Genomic DNA, 14933 nt, shown 5'->3' on the forward strand with positions numbered 1-14933 from the left:
AGGCGATTTTTTTCTGCTTCAGTCCTGATTCAATGCAGTTGGCTGCAGTAAAACACATGGTAAAAGAGCTTGACCCCTGACATGGCGGCTTTTATGTGGCATTGAGAGAGATTCTATAGTCTGCCGCTTACCGCTGGAGAAAGTGCAGGGTATGCTTTTTAATGTGTCTAACGTCTTGCAGGCTATTAAGGTTACGTTTCAGCAATTCCAATCATTGCTGGGTGAACTGCTTTTCACTTGCCAGATCATGCCAATGGGCAGAGCTTTTTAGAGGCAATTGTCATTACCCACATCAGAGGTACAAGTACCTCACTATTTTATCAGTTGATGTTTATCAGTTATGGTTAATGTTGGCATTGAATTATGATTTATTTGTGTTTTTTCAAGTTGGCACCCAGAACTGCCTGCTCAGGTCGGGAGTTTCTGAAGGCACTTAAAGGCTACTGAAGGAAGCCAAGGTTACCAGACAAGAGGCACCTGTCACGGACTGGGTACAAACAGATGACGGAAAGGACCCAGTGCGCCCAAAGATTGTGTGCAGGAGTTACGGTGCAGTAGTGGAGTTGGACAGGGCCTGGTTGAGGGGCGACCACACTCAACCAGGTGTTGAGCACCTAGGGTTGTGCAGCCACATACCAGCACCCGGACATAGCAGCAGATGTAATCCTGAAGTAAACAAAGTGAAATCCTGCAGGCACCCTGGAGCAGGCATGAAACATAGTACTAGAATCATGTCAGGATGCTGCAGGCTGGAAGTATGGAAGCTAAGCAAAGGATATAGCAGAAACATAACAAGCAAGGGACAGGGAGACCAGGCACGAAACATAACCAGACAAGATATACATAAAATAGGGCACAACAAGGAACAAGACAGGACACCCCTCTACCGGGGATACAGACCAGACAGGTCAGGACACCCCACAGGTACATCACAGACTGACACACATAAATACAGAAACTAGCCTAGGACTATTTGATAGACTTGTGCATTCGTCTTCGGGCGAACATGAAAACGAGCACGAAGAGGCCGTTTTTTTGTTCGTTCCGAAGGAACGTAGAACAGAATACAGTGCCGGCAAACCGTAGGCGAAGACGAAGACTCACAATCACGAAGAATCGAAGATTCTTCGTGATCGTCTTCGTTTTTGCCGCGCAACCGCCAAAATTTCAAACAGGAGTGAGCTGATCCTCGTCTGTCCAATCAGCTCACTCTTGTGACGTAACGCTAAGGGTCTCGTCCAATGCCTGTGCTGCTGTTTTTTGAATTCTGAAGGCGCCTTTATAAGACCAGAGCTTGCCTGAGAGATCCATTCATTTTTCGCTGTGACTGCTTTGGCAACACTGCTGTGCTGCATCCGAGCGTTACAGAGAGAGATTGTTCTGTTCTGTGTGAGACTGGTAAGCCTTTCTCACAGTGTACTTCATCCTCACTTCAGTGCTACTTAATATAATTAATTTAATAATAATAATTTGATTAATTTAATTTTTTTAAAATTAATTTGTCATCAACTTTAGTGTAAGTGCTGTTGAGTTGACAGTGCACCCAGTGCCTCAGTGGCACTGGGGTGCCCTTGCCCTGGGCTGGCACTAGTGCCTATTGCCTGTCCTGCTTAAATAAATTAAATAGAATTTATAAATTACAATTTAATAGAATCTATAATTTAATAGTTCATTATAATATTATATATATATATATATTTGTCAGTCATATATATATATATACTATAGTATACTAGTGTAGAGTGTACTGTAGACATTCATCTACTAGTGTCTAATTTAAAATCAGTAATATTAATTAATATAATTAATAATTGAATTCATTATAAAATATATATATTTGTCAGTTATAGTTAGTAATAGTATACTAGTGTAGAGTGTACTGTAGACATTCAGAACATCTACTAGTGTCTAATCTAAAATCAGTAATATCAATAATTCTCTAATTCTTTCTTATCTTAATAGTTAATTAAATTAGCTATAAATAAAAGTAATAATATTAATTAATTACTACTAGCGTATAGTTCAGCTAATCTTATTAGTACTGGTGCTGCAGCTCTATAGTTTGTGCTTTGTTTTAGCAACAGTAAGAGACCAAGTCAATTTTTCTTAATTAATCTTTCATTTTATTTCATTTGTTTTGCTCACCTCAGTCCATCAGTGAAGTGAACTTGTTGGGCTAGTGAGTGCAGCCGCATAAGTGCTGTGTTTTTTTTTGATCAGCAAGCAGTGACGTTAACTGTTTTGCAAAGATTTTCTCATTTATTTTACATTTTATTTCAATTTTATTAAAAGTACCCTTAGTGTTTTGCTCACCTCAGTCCATCAGTGAAGTGAACTTGTTGGGCTAGTGAGTGCAGCAAGCAGTGAAGATAACTGTTTTGCTGTGACATTTTATTTTATTTCTAATTCTTTTCAAGAAAAATTGACTGTGACGAGCTGTACTAAGCAAAGCTTCAAGCTACTAGCTGTAGTACTAAAATAATTCTAATCTTCTTTAATCTTAATCTATAATATATTATAAATAATAATATTCTAATTCATAATCTATAATATAAGTAATTCTAATTCTAAATTCTAATTCATAATCTATATTCTTCTATCTATAATACATAATATATAAGTAAATTAGTTCTAATCTATTAATATTATATAACTTAATATTAATTAATAAATCATATACTGAATCTGATTTAACCTCACTTTAGCTTAGTGGGTTTGAGAGCGTCTGCCTAGAGGTAGACTTATAGTAAGGAAATATAGCTTTAGGCTAGCATAGTAGTAGGCTAAGCTCTTAGGCCCGTGTAAATTCAAATTAAAAATAAAATACTGCTAGTTATTAAATAGTTAATCTTGAGTTAATAATTTAAATAACTTTAGGATTTTGGCAGATTGCACACAGCACAGTGCAGTAGTGCATAGTTTTACTTTTTAAGCAGTAGCACTGAAGAGAACTTCCTCTAATTTTTTTGTCTTTAATTCGTTTTTCCTTTTTTTTATTTTTATTTTTTTATTTTTTTTTTATAGTTTTTTAAACACTACACTACACTACACTACACTACACTACACACACAACACAAAATTTGAAATGGATCCTCCTTTTGGGACTAAGGAGGGACAAGCTCCATCTACCACCACCACCACCACCACCACCACCACCACCAGCACCACCACCAGCACCACCACCAGCTCTAAGATGCAGCCTTTGCGTCAGTCTAGTCGGCCAAGTAGGCCAAGCTCTCGCTTATCATTTGGGGAAGCATTGCTTGAAGGATCATCAAGTAAAGGAAAGGCACCAAAAGCAGGCAGTAGTAGTGCGGCTAGGCCCACAAGCTCTATGGTTTTTTACGGAAAGCCTAAAGCACCAGAAGCACGTTCAAAGTTAAAGGGTAGCACAAGTAGTACCAGCCCAGTGACTAAAAAGAAGTGCCTTTTGCCCCAAGCAGCATCTTCCCCATCCACCAGCAGCATGCAAGGTACCAAGCAGAGCCAAATTAGCAGCAAGACTCAGAGGGGTCCCAAACCAAAGCGATCTCATTCCTTTGTAGGGAAAACCACCACCACCACCACCCCCGCCTCTACCACCACTAGTGCTGCGCCTACTGTTCCCACTGGTACCGCCACGCCATGTCCTCCTAGTACCTCTAGCAAGCCACCAAGTCCTTACAAAATTTTTGTAAAGACAGTTAGAGAGAGGGCTACACATAGTGGAACTCCACCTAGCGAGGTAGCAGAGGAGCCTGAGACTGAGAGGCCAAGTGCAGAGTCTATTCTTCCTGCTCGCACTACTACTAGTCACGAGTCTCACGACGATATCAGTCTTAGCTCCAGCCTAGCAGGAATTCCATTCGATCTGGCTAATGAAGAGCTAGACTATGAGCCAGAGGAAGTAGAGGAGATGAGTGGTCAGGAATCAGATTCCTCAGGGAGCAGTGTCCAAATGACTAGTGCACAATTTTCCCCTGAGCCTCCACCTTCTCCGCTACGATCATCACCATCACCACCACCAGCAGCAGCAGCAAAACCTAGCAAATCTAAAGCAATTAGCAGTCCCACTATGGCCAGTACTGTTACCACCAGTCCCACCACCACTAGTTCTGCCTCTGTTGATCCACCCCGAGCAGTAAGAGCAGCACCCAAGGCACACTCCAAGGCTATGCGCGCCCCAATTTGGGAGCACTTTGAAAATGTTGAAGAAGGGCGCTATGGAAAGTGCAAACATTGTGGGAAGCTAATAAGCAGAGGGAAAGTGTCTGGCCATTTTACCAGTGCTAGCATGAAGCATCACCTCAGCACTCAACACAACGCTGTGCTATTGGGGAAAGATGCAGAGGTAAAACTTAGTGCAGGCAGCATAGCTGGTGGCCGTGGAAAAACCCCAACAGCTTCTTCTTCTGAGCCAATAGCAGCAGCAGCAGCAGCAGCAACTAGTGCTGGCAGCCAGAGACCAAGGCAGGTTGGAGCACTGCATGTCCAGCCCACCCTGGAACAATTTGTGGCATTCCAATCCAAAAGGTCAATGCCCAAACAGCAGGCCAATAAAGTAACGCGACTGATTGGTCAGTTCATTGCTGTTGGAGGGGCATCCTTCTCTATGATCGAAGGGGAGCCTTTCAAACAATTGATGGCGGCTGTGGCTCCACAATATACAGTTCCGTCACGTTCCACTTTCAGCAGGAACATTGTCCCCTCATTGTATCGGTCCTGTGTTGCAGCAGTGAAAGAGGAGCTTTCCAAGGCTGCTGGTCAGTCTGTTCATTTCACTACAGATTTGTGGAGTGCACCTAGCGGCCAGCATGCCTTTCTTTCTTTGACAGCACACTGGTGGCAGCCCGGTGTGTCTAAGGAAGCTGCTGCAGCAGGCTACCGATCTTTCCTTCTCCATGCAGAAGTGATGGATGAAAAGCACACTTCCCAAAACATTCTGCATGCGATGAGGAAAATGTTTAGCCTTTGGGTGGGAGCAGAGGCGGGCACCAATGTTGAAGTTGGTTTTGTGGTAACTGACGGAGGTGCCAATATGGTGAAAGCGCTGCGAGATGGTCATATTGTTGGTGTGCGCTGTGCAGCCCACATCATCCATCTTGTAGTGAAGGCAGCAATGTCAGAAGGAACTAATGTGGCAGCAGTAGTTCTGTCCCGCTGCAGAAAGATCGCTGGGCACTTTCACCATAGTGTTAAGGCTAGCCAACTTTTGAGGGAAGAGCAAGAGAGGTCAGGTCTTCCCGTACACTGCCTACGTCAGGATGTCAGTACACGGTGGAACTCCACGTTAGACATGCTAGAGAGGATTTTGGAGCAGCAGAGGGCAATCCATAATCTTGCCTCAGAGCACAATATTGGGATTACCTCTCCATTGAATAGGGAGGATTGGACAGTGATCGCCCAGCTAGTGGCAGTCCTTAAACCATTCAGGGATGCCACAGAAAATTTAAGCTCAAACACTGCCAGTCTGGCCCAGGTAATCCCAGTGTTCTCCCATCTAGGCAGCAAGATGGATGTGTTCCTTGGAAACCGTGAGGCTGTTCAAGGTGGCACTCTACATCCTGACGTAGCAGCCATAGTCAGGAAGCTGAAGGATCTGCTAAAAGTACACCTTCGCAAGCGAATGGAAGAGAGTCCCGAAATGATGCTAGCGTGCCTTTGTGATCCAAGAATTAAGGGAAAGCTAGCTTTGAAATTCAATGTTCTCAGTAGCTACCGGGAGCAATTGGTCAACAAGGTGCGTGACTGGCAGCGTAAAATGGGAATGCTGTCCGAGGAGGGTGAGGTGCAGGAGGAGGAAGAGATGATGTGGTCTGCTACCCCTAGCAGCAGCATCAGCAGCAGTGCCACAAGCAGCACAACACAGCTGAGTGGAGCAGCTGCGTTTTGGGAAGAGGCACTTGGCAGTATAGTTGGACCATCTGACAGAGCTAGCAGCAGAAAGGAGAGTAGTGCTGCTGAAATGGTCAAACTTTACCTCTGTGAAGTTCCTTCTGCTCCTAATGTTGATCCTCTTAGCTACTGGGATGAAAAGAAGAGTGTGTGGCCTGCACTCTCATGGGTTGCGCAGCAGCTTCTATCATGTCCGCCAACCACTGTTCAAAGTGAGCGCGTGTTTTCTATGACTGGAAACATACTGAGTCCACAGCGCTCACGCATGGCACCTCATCTGATGGAGCAGATTGCCTTTCTTAAATTCAATCTGCCCAAATTGGGTTACCCAGCTCTTAGCTTGGAAAGTTAAATTTTTTCTCTCTAATGTTTAAGGTAGTTTCTCCCCCTGGTTGCACTTGCTGCGGTGTGGCAATGCCTGCTACCTCCGCTGGTGTAGCCAATTTACGCTAGGGCCTAGTGTCTGAGCTCTGTAAGTCCGCTCCCAAACGCCTAGGACTGACAGTCTTTGGATGCTTTGCCCTGGGGTGAAACAGGTGAGTGGGTCGTCAATTGCCCACTCATTCACCTTTTTCCGTTTCCAACGCTGCTGCTGGTGGTGGTGCCAGTATCTTTTGCCAGTTCGCTTCCTGGCTGAAATCATGCCTCAGATGTCCCTAATGGAAAGGGTAGTTTCTCCCCCCTGGTTGCACTTGCTGCGGTGTGGCAACGCCTGCTACCTCCGCCGGTGTAGCTAGCTTATGCTAGGGCCTTGTGTCTGAGTTCTGTAGGTCTGCTCCCAAACGCCAAGGACTGACAGTGCTTGGATGCTTTGCCCTGGGGTGAAACAGGTGAGCGGGTCGTCAATTGCCCACTCATTCGCCTTTCCCAATTCTGCTGCTGCTGGTGGTGGTGCCAGTGTCTCTCTTCAATGCCAGTTCGCTTCCTGGCTAGTGTCATGCCTCGAATGTCCCTGATGGTAAGGGTAGTTTCTCCCCCCTGGTTGCACTTGCTGCGGTGTGGCAACGCCTGCTACCTCCGCCGGTGTAGCCAGCTTACGCTAGGGCCTTGTGTCTGAGTTCTGTAGGTCTGCTCCCAAACGCCAAGGACTGACAGTGCTTGGATGCTTTGCCCTGGGGTGAAACAGGTGAGCGGGTCGTCAATTGCCCACTCATTTGCCTTTCCCAATTCTGCTGCTGCTGGTGGTGGTGCCAGTGTCTCTCTTCAATGCCAGTTCGCTTCCTGGCTAGTGTCATGCCTCGAATGTCCCTGATGGTGAGGGTAGTTTCTCCCCCCTGGTTGCACTTGCTGCGGTGTGGCAACGCCTGCTACCTCCGCCGGTGTAGCCAGCTTACGCTAGGGCCTTGTGTCTGAGTTCTGGAAGTCCGCTCCCAAACGCCAAGGACTGACAGTTTTTGGATGCTTTGCCCTGGGGTGAAACAGGTGAGCGGGTCGTCAATTGCCCACTCATTCGCCTTTCCCAATTCTGCTGCTGCTGGTGGTGGTGCCAGTGTCTCTCTTCAATGCCAGTTCGCTTCCTGGCTAGTGTCATGCCTCGAATGTCCCTGATGGTGAGGGTAGTTTCTCCCCCCTGGTTGCACTTGCTGCGGTGTGGCAACGCCTGCTACCTCCGCCGGTGTAGCCAGCTTACGCTAGGGCCTTGTGTCTGAGTTCTGGAAGTCCGCTCCCAAACGCCAAGGACTGACAGTTTTTGGATGCTTTGCCCTGGGGTGAAACAGGTGAGCGGGTCGTCAATTGCCCACTCATTCGCCTTTCCCAATTCTGCTGCTGCTGGTGGTGGTGCCAGTGTCTCTCTTCAATGCCAGTTCGCTTCCTGGCTAGTGTCATGCCTCGAATGTCCCTGATGGTGAGGGTAGTTTCTCCCCCCTGGTTGCACTTGCTGCGGTGTGGCAACGCCTGCTACCTCCGCCAATGTAGCCAGCTTACGCTAGGGCCTTGTGTCTGAGCTCTGGAAGTCCGCTCCCAAACGCCAAGGACTGACAGTGTTTGGATGCTTTGCCCTGGGGTGAAACAGGTGAGCGGGTCGTCAATTGCCCACTCATTTGCCTTTTCCAATGCTGCTGCTGCTGCTGCTGCTGCTGCTGCTGCTGCTGGTGGTGCCAGCATCTCTTCTCTGCCAGTTCGCTTCCTGGCTAGTGTCATGCCTTAATTGTCCCTTATGGTAAGGGCAGTTTCTCCCCCCTGGTTGCACTTGCTGCGGTGTGGCAACGCCTGCTACCTCCGCCAATGTAGCCAGCTTACGCTAGGGCCTTGTGTCTGAGCTCTGGAAGTCCGCTCCCAAACGCCAAGGACTGACAGTGTTTGGATGCTTTGCCCTGGGGTGAAACAGGTGAGTGGGTCGCCAATTGCCCACTCATTCGCCTTTTCAATGCTGCTGCTGGTGGTGGTGCCAGCATCTCTTCTCTGCCAGTTCGCTTCCTGGCTAGAGTCATGCCCAAAATGTCCCTAATTGTAAGGGCAGTTTCTCCCCCCTGGCTGCCTCTGTCTGCGGTGTGGCAACGCCTGCTACCTCCGCCGGAGTGGCCAGCTTACGCTAGGGCCTTGTGTCTGAGCTCTGGAAGTCTGCTGCCAAACGTCTAAGACTGACAGTGTTTGGGTGCTTTGCCCTGGGGTGAAACAGGTGAGTGGGTCGCCAATTGCCCACTCATTCGCCTTTCCCAATTCTGCTGCTGGTGGTGGTGCCAGTGTCTCTTCGATGCCAGTTCGCTTCCTGGCTAGTGTCATGAATCAAATGTCCCTAATGGTAAGGGCAGTTTCTCCCCCCTGGCTGCCTCTGTCTGCGGTGTGGCAACGCCTGCTACCTCCGCCGGAGTGGCCAGCTTACGCTAGGGCCTTGTGTCTGAGCTCTGGAAGTCTGCTGCCAAACGTCTAAGACTGACAGTGTTTGGGTGCTTTGCCCTGGGGTGAAACAGGTGAGTGGGTCGCCAATTGCCCACTCATTCGCCTTTCCCATTTTTCAATGCTGCTGCTGGTGGTGGTGGTGGTGCCAGCATCTCTTCTCTGCCAGTTCGCTTCCTGGCTAGAGTCATGCCCAAAATGTCCCTAGTGGTAAGGGCAGTTTCTCCCCTCTGGCTGCGTCTGTTTGCGGTGTGGCAACGCCTGCTACCTCCGCCGGAGTGGCCAGCTTACGCTAGGGCCTTGTGTCTGAGCTCTGGAAGTCTGCTGCCAAACGTTTAAGACTGACAGTGTTTGGGTGCTTTGCCCTGGGGTGAAACAGGTGAGTGGGTCGCCAATTGCCCACTCATTCGCCTTTCCCAATTCTGCTGCTGCTGCTGCTGCTGGTGGTGCCAGTGTCTCTTCGATGCCAGTTCGCTTCCTGGCTAGTGTCATGAATCAAATGTCCCTAATGGTAAGGGCAGTTTCTCCCCCCTGGCTGCCTCTGTCTGCGGTGTGGCAACGCCTGCTACCTCCGCCGGAGTGGCCAGCTTACGCTAGGGCCTAGTGTCTGAGCTCTGGAAGTCTGCTGCCAAACGTCTAAGACTGACAGTGTTTGGGTGCTTTGCCCTGGGGTGAAACAGGTGAGTGGGTCGCCAATTGCCCACTCATTCGCCTTTCCAATTTTTCAATGCTGCTGGTGGTGGTGGTGGTGGTGGTGGTGGTGCCAGCATCTCTTCTCTGCCAGTTCGCTTCCTGGCTAGAGTCATGCCCAAAATGTCCCTAATTGTAAGGGCAGTTTCTCCCCCCTGGCTGCCTCTGTCTGCGGTGTGGCAACGCCTGCTACCTCCGCCGGAGTGGCCAGCTTACGCTAGGGCCTTGTGTCTGAGCTCTGGAAGTCTGCTGCCAAACGTCTAAGACTGACAGTGTTTGGGTGCTTTGCCCTGGGGTGAAACAGGTGAGTGGGTCGCCAATTGCCCACTCATTCGCCTTTCCCAATTCTGCTGCTGGTGGTGGTGCCAGTGTCTCTTCGATGCCAGTTCGCTTCCTGGCTAGTGTCATGAATCAAATGTCCCTAATGGTAAGGGCAGTTTCTCCCCCCTGGCTGCCTCTGTCTGCGGTGTGGCAACGCCTGCTACCTCCGCCGGAGTGGCCAGCTTACGCTAGGGCCTTGTGTCTGAGCTCTGGAAGTCTGCTGCCAAACGTCTAAGACTGACAGTGTTTGGGTGCTTTGCCCTGGGGTGAAACAGGTGAGTGGGTCGCCAATTGCCCACTCATTCGCCTTTCCCAATTCTGCTGCTGCTGCTGCTGCTGGTGGTGCCAGTGTCTCTTCGATGCCAGTTCGCTTCCTGGCTAGTGTCATGAATCAAATGTCCCTAATGGTAAGGGCAGTTTCTCCCCCCTGGCTGCCTCTGTCTGCGGTGTGGCAACGCCTGCTACCTCCGCCGGAGTGGCCAGCTTACGCTAGGGCCTTGTGTCTGAGCTCTGGAAGTCTGCTGCCAAACGTTTAAGACTGACAGTGTTTGGGTGCTTTGCCCTGGGGTGAAACAGGTGAGTGGGTCGCCAATTGCCCACTCATTCGCCTTTCCCAATTCTGCTGCTGCTGCTGCTGCTGGTGGTGCCAGTGTCTCTTCGATGCCAGTTCGCTTCCTGGCTAGTGTCATGAATCAAATGTCCCTAATGGTAAGGGCAGTTTCTCCCCCCTGGCTGCCTCTGTCTGCGGTGTGGCAACGCCTGCTACCTCCGCCGGAGTGGCCAGCTTACGCTAGGGCCTTGTGTCTGAGCTCTGGAAGTCTGCTGCCAAACGTCTAAGACTGACAGTGTTTGGGTGCTTTGCCCTGGGGTGAAACAGGTGAGTGGGTCGCCAATTGCCCACTCATTCGCCTTTCCCAATTCTGCTGCTGGTGGTGGTGCCAGTGTCTCTTCGATGCCAGTTCGCTTCCTGGCTAGTGTCATGAATCAAATGTCCCTAATGGTAAGGGCAGTTTCTCCCCCCTGGCTGCCTCTGTCTGCGGTGTGGCAACGCCTGCTACCTCCGCCGGAGTGGCCAGCTTACGCTAGGGCCTTGTGTCTGAGCTCTGGAAGTCTGCTGCCAAACGTCTAAGACTGACAGTGTTTGGGTGCTTTGCCCTGGGGTGAAACAGGTGAGTGGGTCGCCAATTGCCCACTCATTCGCCTTTTCAATGCTGCTGCTGGTGGTGGTGCCAGCATCTCTTCTCTGCCAGTTCGCTTCCTGGCTAGAGTCATGCCCAAAATGTCCCTAATGGTAAGGGCAGTTTCTCCCCCCTGGCTGCCTCTGTTTGCGGTGTGGCAACGCCTGCTACCTCCGCCGGAGTGGCCAGCTTACGCTAGGGCCTTGTGTCTGAGCTCTGGAAGTCTGCTGCCAAACGTCTAAGACTGACAGTGTTTGGGTGCTTTGCCCTGGGGTGAAACAGGTGAGCGGGTCGCCAATTGCCCACTCATTTGCCTTTCCCATTTCCTTTTCCATTTCATTATTTTCCTTCTGATACACAACCAACCAAACATAACACACACAATAACACATATAACACATATAACACACAGTGACATCACACATAACACACATACACACACACTTACAATGCACAAAACACAAGGACCTTTTCCTTGTTATTTGCCCTGGCCTTCACTCACTAATAGCATTACATTAACACTATAACTCACACTTCACCCTATAACATTTTTCCATCCACATACCTGCCAACAGACCCAACTTTTTCAGGGACAGTCCTGCTTTTTTCCAGTCCTGTCCCATCTAATTTAGCTAAACTAGGTATGCAAAATGCAAATACACATAGGTAGGTATAGCTCGGTAGGTAACGCTACTATAAACATTTAATAAATATAATCAAGTACTAAATAATAAATCTAACTTTAAAATACATTTAAATAAACCCCTATTTTTTTTTAAAAAAAAACATTAAAATTAAATTATTATTATTTAGACATAATCCATCTTTAACCAAACCAGTGCACTGCTACTAATCTTAAACATAACCGTACATTAACCCTAAGCTATTTTTTAGTTCTTGTCCAACATTTTTCCATCAGCATACCTGCCAACACACCCAAGATTTTGGTGGACAGTCCTGCTATTTTCCAGTCCTGTCCAATAAGTAAGTTGGGTTGTTGCAAAGTATGCCATTGTAAATAGGTAGCAAATGTTAGGCATGTAAAGTGGTCCAAAATCAATTTAAAAATGTAAAATATTCCCTATTCTTTTATTAAACATCTATGGACAGTACACCTCGGTATGTGTGTGCAACTCTATTGGTCGTTTCGGCAGGGGGCTCGCCTGCCATCAACGAATGAAGTGCATTCTGCAGTTCTGCAATTCACTCGTTGATGCCAGACCAGCCCCCTGCCGAAACGACCAATAGAGCTGCACACACGTACCTTCACGGCAGCTGCTGCTGCTGTGATGTGTTATTAACCCCGTATTAACCCCTGCTAGGCAGCCAGGAGGAAAACGAAGATTAAACGAGCACGAAGAATGTCCGCGAATATTCGCCCGAAGAGAAGACAGGAACGGGCGAATATTCGCGGAATACGAAGATTTTTTTTCCCCCGAAGACGAGCACGAAGACGAACACGAAGAGCCCCCTGGTGCCCAAGTCTACTATTTGATAACTATTGGAGATTCCGTCACATCTTATGGCCATAGTATGCTTAGCCCACCACTATGCCAAAGTACTCCAATGACAGTGGGTCCTAACGCTAATCCCTGCTGACAAAGGTACGAAACAAACCAAACATGTAATCCAAACACATAGCACTGAGACATACCTTTAGACTGCAGACTGAGACAAACAGAACACACAGGTGGGGCAAAACTTATAAAGGAAACAGAGCTGAAGCAAAGAGCTGAAGCAGAAACAAGGAATGGAAGATCAGTACAGAGCAAAAGGAAATCCAGGAATGGATTGAAGCAAAACAGGGAAACTGAAACAAGAGTGAGATATGCAGCTCTGCAGCCTGGGTAGGACGTGACAGCACCCAGTGTCATACGGTCTGTTGGTTGAGATGGTGGGGTTGAAGTGATCTCAGTTTGAGGTGATTTTGTCTAGATGTGCTTTTCCTTGGCATTCAGTGGGTCATTTTAAATTGGGGAATAGGTGAGTGCATCTAGGGGTGGCAAATGGGGGTATATACAGATAGATGATGATGGATGATGTTGAAAGGATAGGTGACGTGGTCAATATAAGGTCCAAGACTCTCTGAGTAAAGGGTTATCAATGAAACTAAAGTACACGGAAGAGGTAGTCACACACGAGCAGGAGGGACAGTGTCCGGACGAAGCTTCCCCGGAAAGGTAAGTTGTGACAGTAGTGGTCAAGTGGTTTGGTTTCAGTGGGTTTTCTCGTAGTGGGATTGAGACGACATTCAAACAGGTCAATAGGAACATTTCACTTTTATTCCTATTCAAGGGGGAGGCATATGGATCATGGAGGAGATTCAGTAGGAGCAATGGCATCCATTTGCTAGGCACGAGTTTGGACATTTGGATCCAGGAGGTCCTGTCTGGCATTAAAAGGGAGATGTTGGGGAGTCAGTAACGGCTGCTGACATTGCCGTTTAGCAGAATAAGGTCCTCATTTATTGGTTATGTTTTGTGACTGGTACGGCGCAGTACGCTACCATCTCAGGTATGGTTGCACTCGTGGTGCACAACCCTAAGGGCGCAAGTGCAAAACACTCCCTGGGTCTACGACCAAGTCATATGGATGGTGTGATTTGGCTGCCATGCTTTTGGATGCCGGTAGACTCTTCAGGTGTATGAGTTGAGTTATGCATTTACCATCCCCTACAGTTTACATGGTTTAATTATGTTATACCGTATTTGCTCGATTATAAGACGAGGTTTTTTCCAGAGCAAATGCTCTGAAAAATACCCCTCGTCTTATAATCGGGGTCGTCTTCTAATCAGACCCCAAAAAAATGGCTGGGGCCATGCTGCTTACCGGTCGCGAGCAGCGTCTCTTCCGTTAGAAGCAGGAGGACAGGAAGCTTGTAGCTTCCTCACAGAACTCTATCTCCCCCTCCCTCCTCTGGGGGCGGGGCCAGAGAAGTTGCTGGTACAGCCGGTCCCCTGCAGAAGTCTTCGAGTGAGAGATCTGCAGTTCAGGTAAGGGGGTGGGGGAGGGTTTTTGGGTAAGTATGTGTGATTAATGTGTGAAGTATGTGTGATTAATGGAATGAATGAGTATTTAAATGTTTGTGAATGTGTGTTTGTGTGTGATAGCATGGATGTGTAAGGGGGGTGGGGGTTGTAGCATGGCATAGGGAGGCTGTAATCCCACTACTATCATCCCCAGGTTCCAGCATGTACTGGCTGCCTTGGCTTGATAGGAGTGTGATTGCTGTTAGCAGCAATCACACTCCTATCAAGCCAAGGCAGCCAGTACATGCTGGGTTAAAAGGCATATCATGGGGCTGAGTGGCATATAGGGGGTTAAAATGCATTTCTGGACCTCCAGAAATGCATTTTAACCCCCTATATGCCACTCAGCCCCATGATATGCATATATACCTCCAGAAATGCATTTTAACCCCCTATATGCCACTCAGCCCCATGATATGCCTTTTAACCCCCTATATGCCAGAGTGGCATATAGGGGTATAAGGCATATCATGGGGCAGAGTGGCAAATAGGGGGGGTATAAAGCATTTCTGGGGGCAGAGTGGCATAACTGGGGAGGGCAGGTTGGCAAATAAAAGGAAATTTAAAAAATATATTTACATGAATTAATATTTACTGGTAAAACTTTTTTTCCTATAGGGTCGTCTTATATTCAGGCTTTTTGTTTTTTTCCTAAATTAATATTTTGATTTTGGGGGGTCGTCTTATAATCGGGGTCGTCTTATAATCGAGCAAATACGGTAGTTATTGATAATTTGTCAGAAGTTATTACATATGGTGATTAATTGATTTGCATTAATGCATTATGCTGTTAGTCAGAGTTGAGTGTAAGTTTATTTAACAGCTTAATAAAAATATATTTATTGACTGTACATCAGTTAAGTAACATGTCTCAAATATCTTCCTACAGACTAGTAGCAGATCATCCCCATCTCCTGTTGAGAATATTACCCTATGGGAGGCACTAATCCCAAGCCATTCGTATGTCTCATCCCTATCCGGTAGAATAGGGAAATTTAAAATA

Source organism: Spea bombifrons, chromosome 4 (genome assembly GCF_027358695.1).
Source record: "Spea bombifrons isolate aSpeBom1 chromosome 4, aSpeBom1.2.pri, whole genome shotgun sequence".
Lineage (NCBI taxonomy): Eukaryota > Metazoa > Chordata > Amphibia > Anura > Pelobatidae > Spea > Spea bombifrons.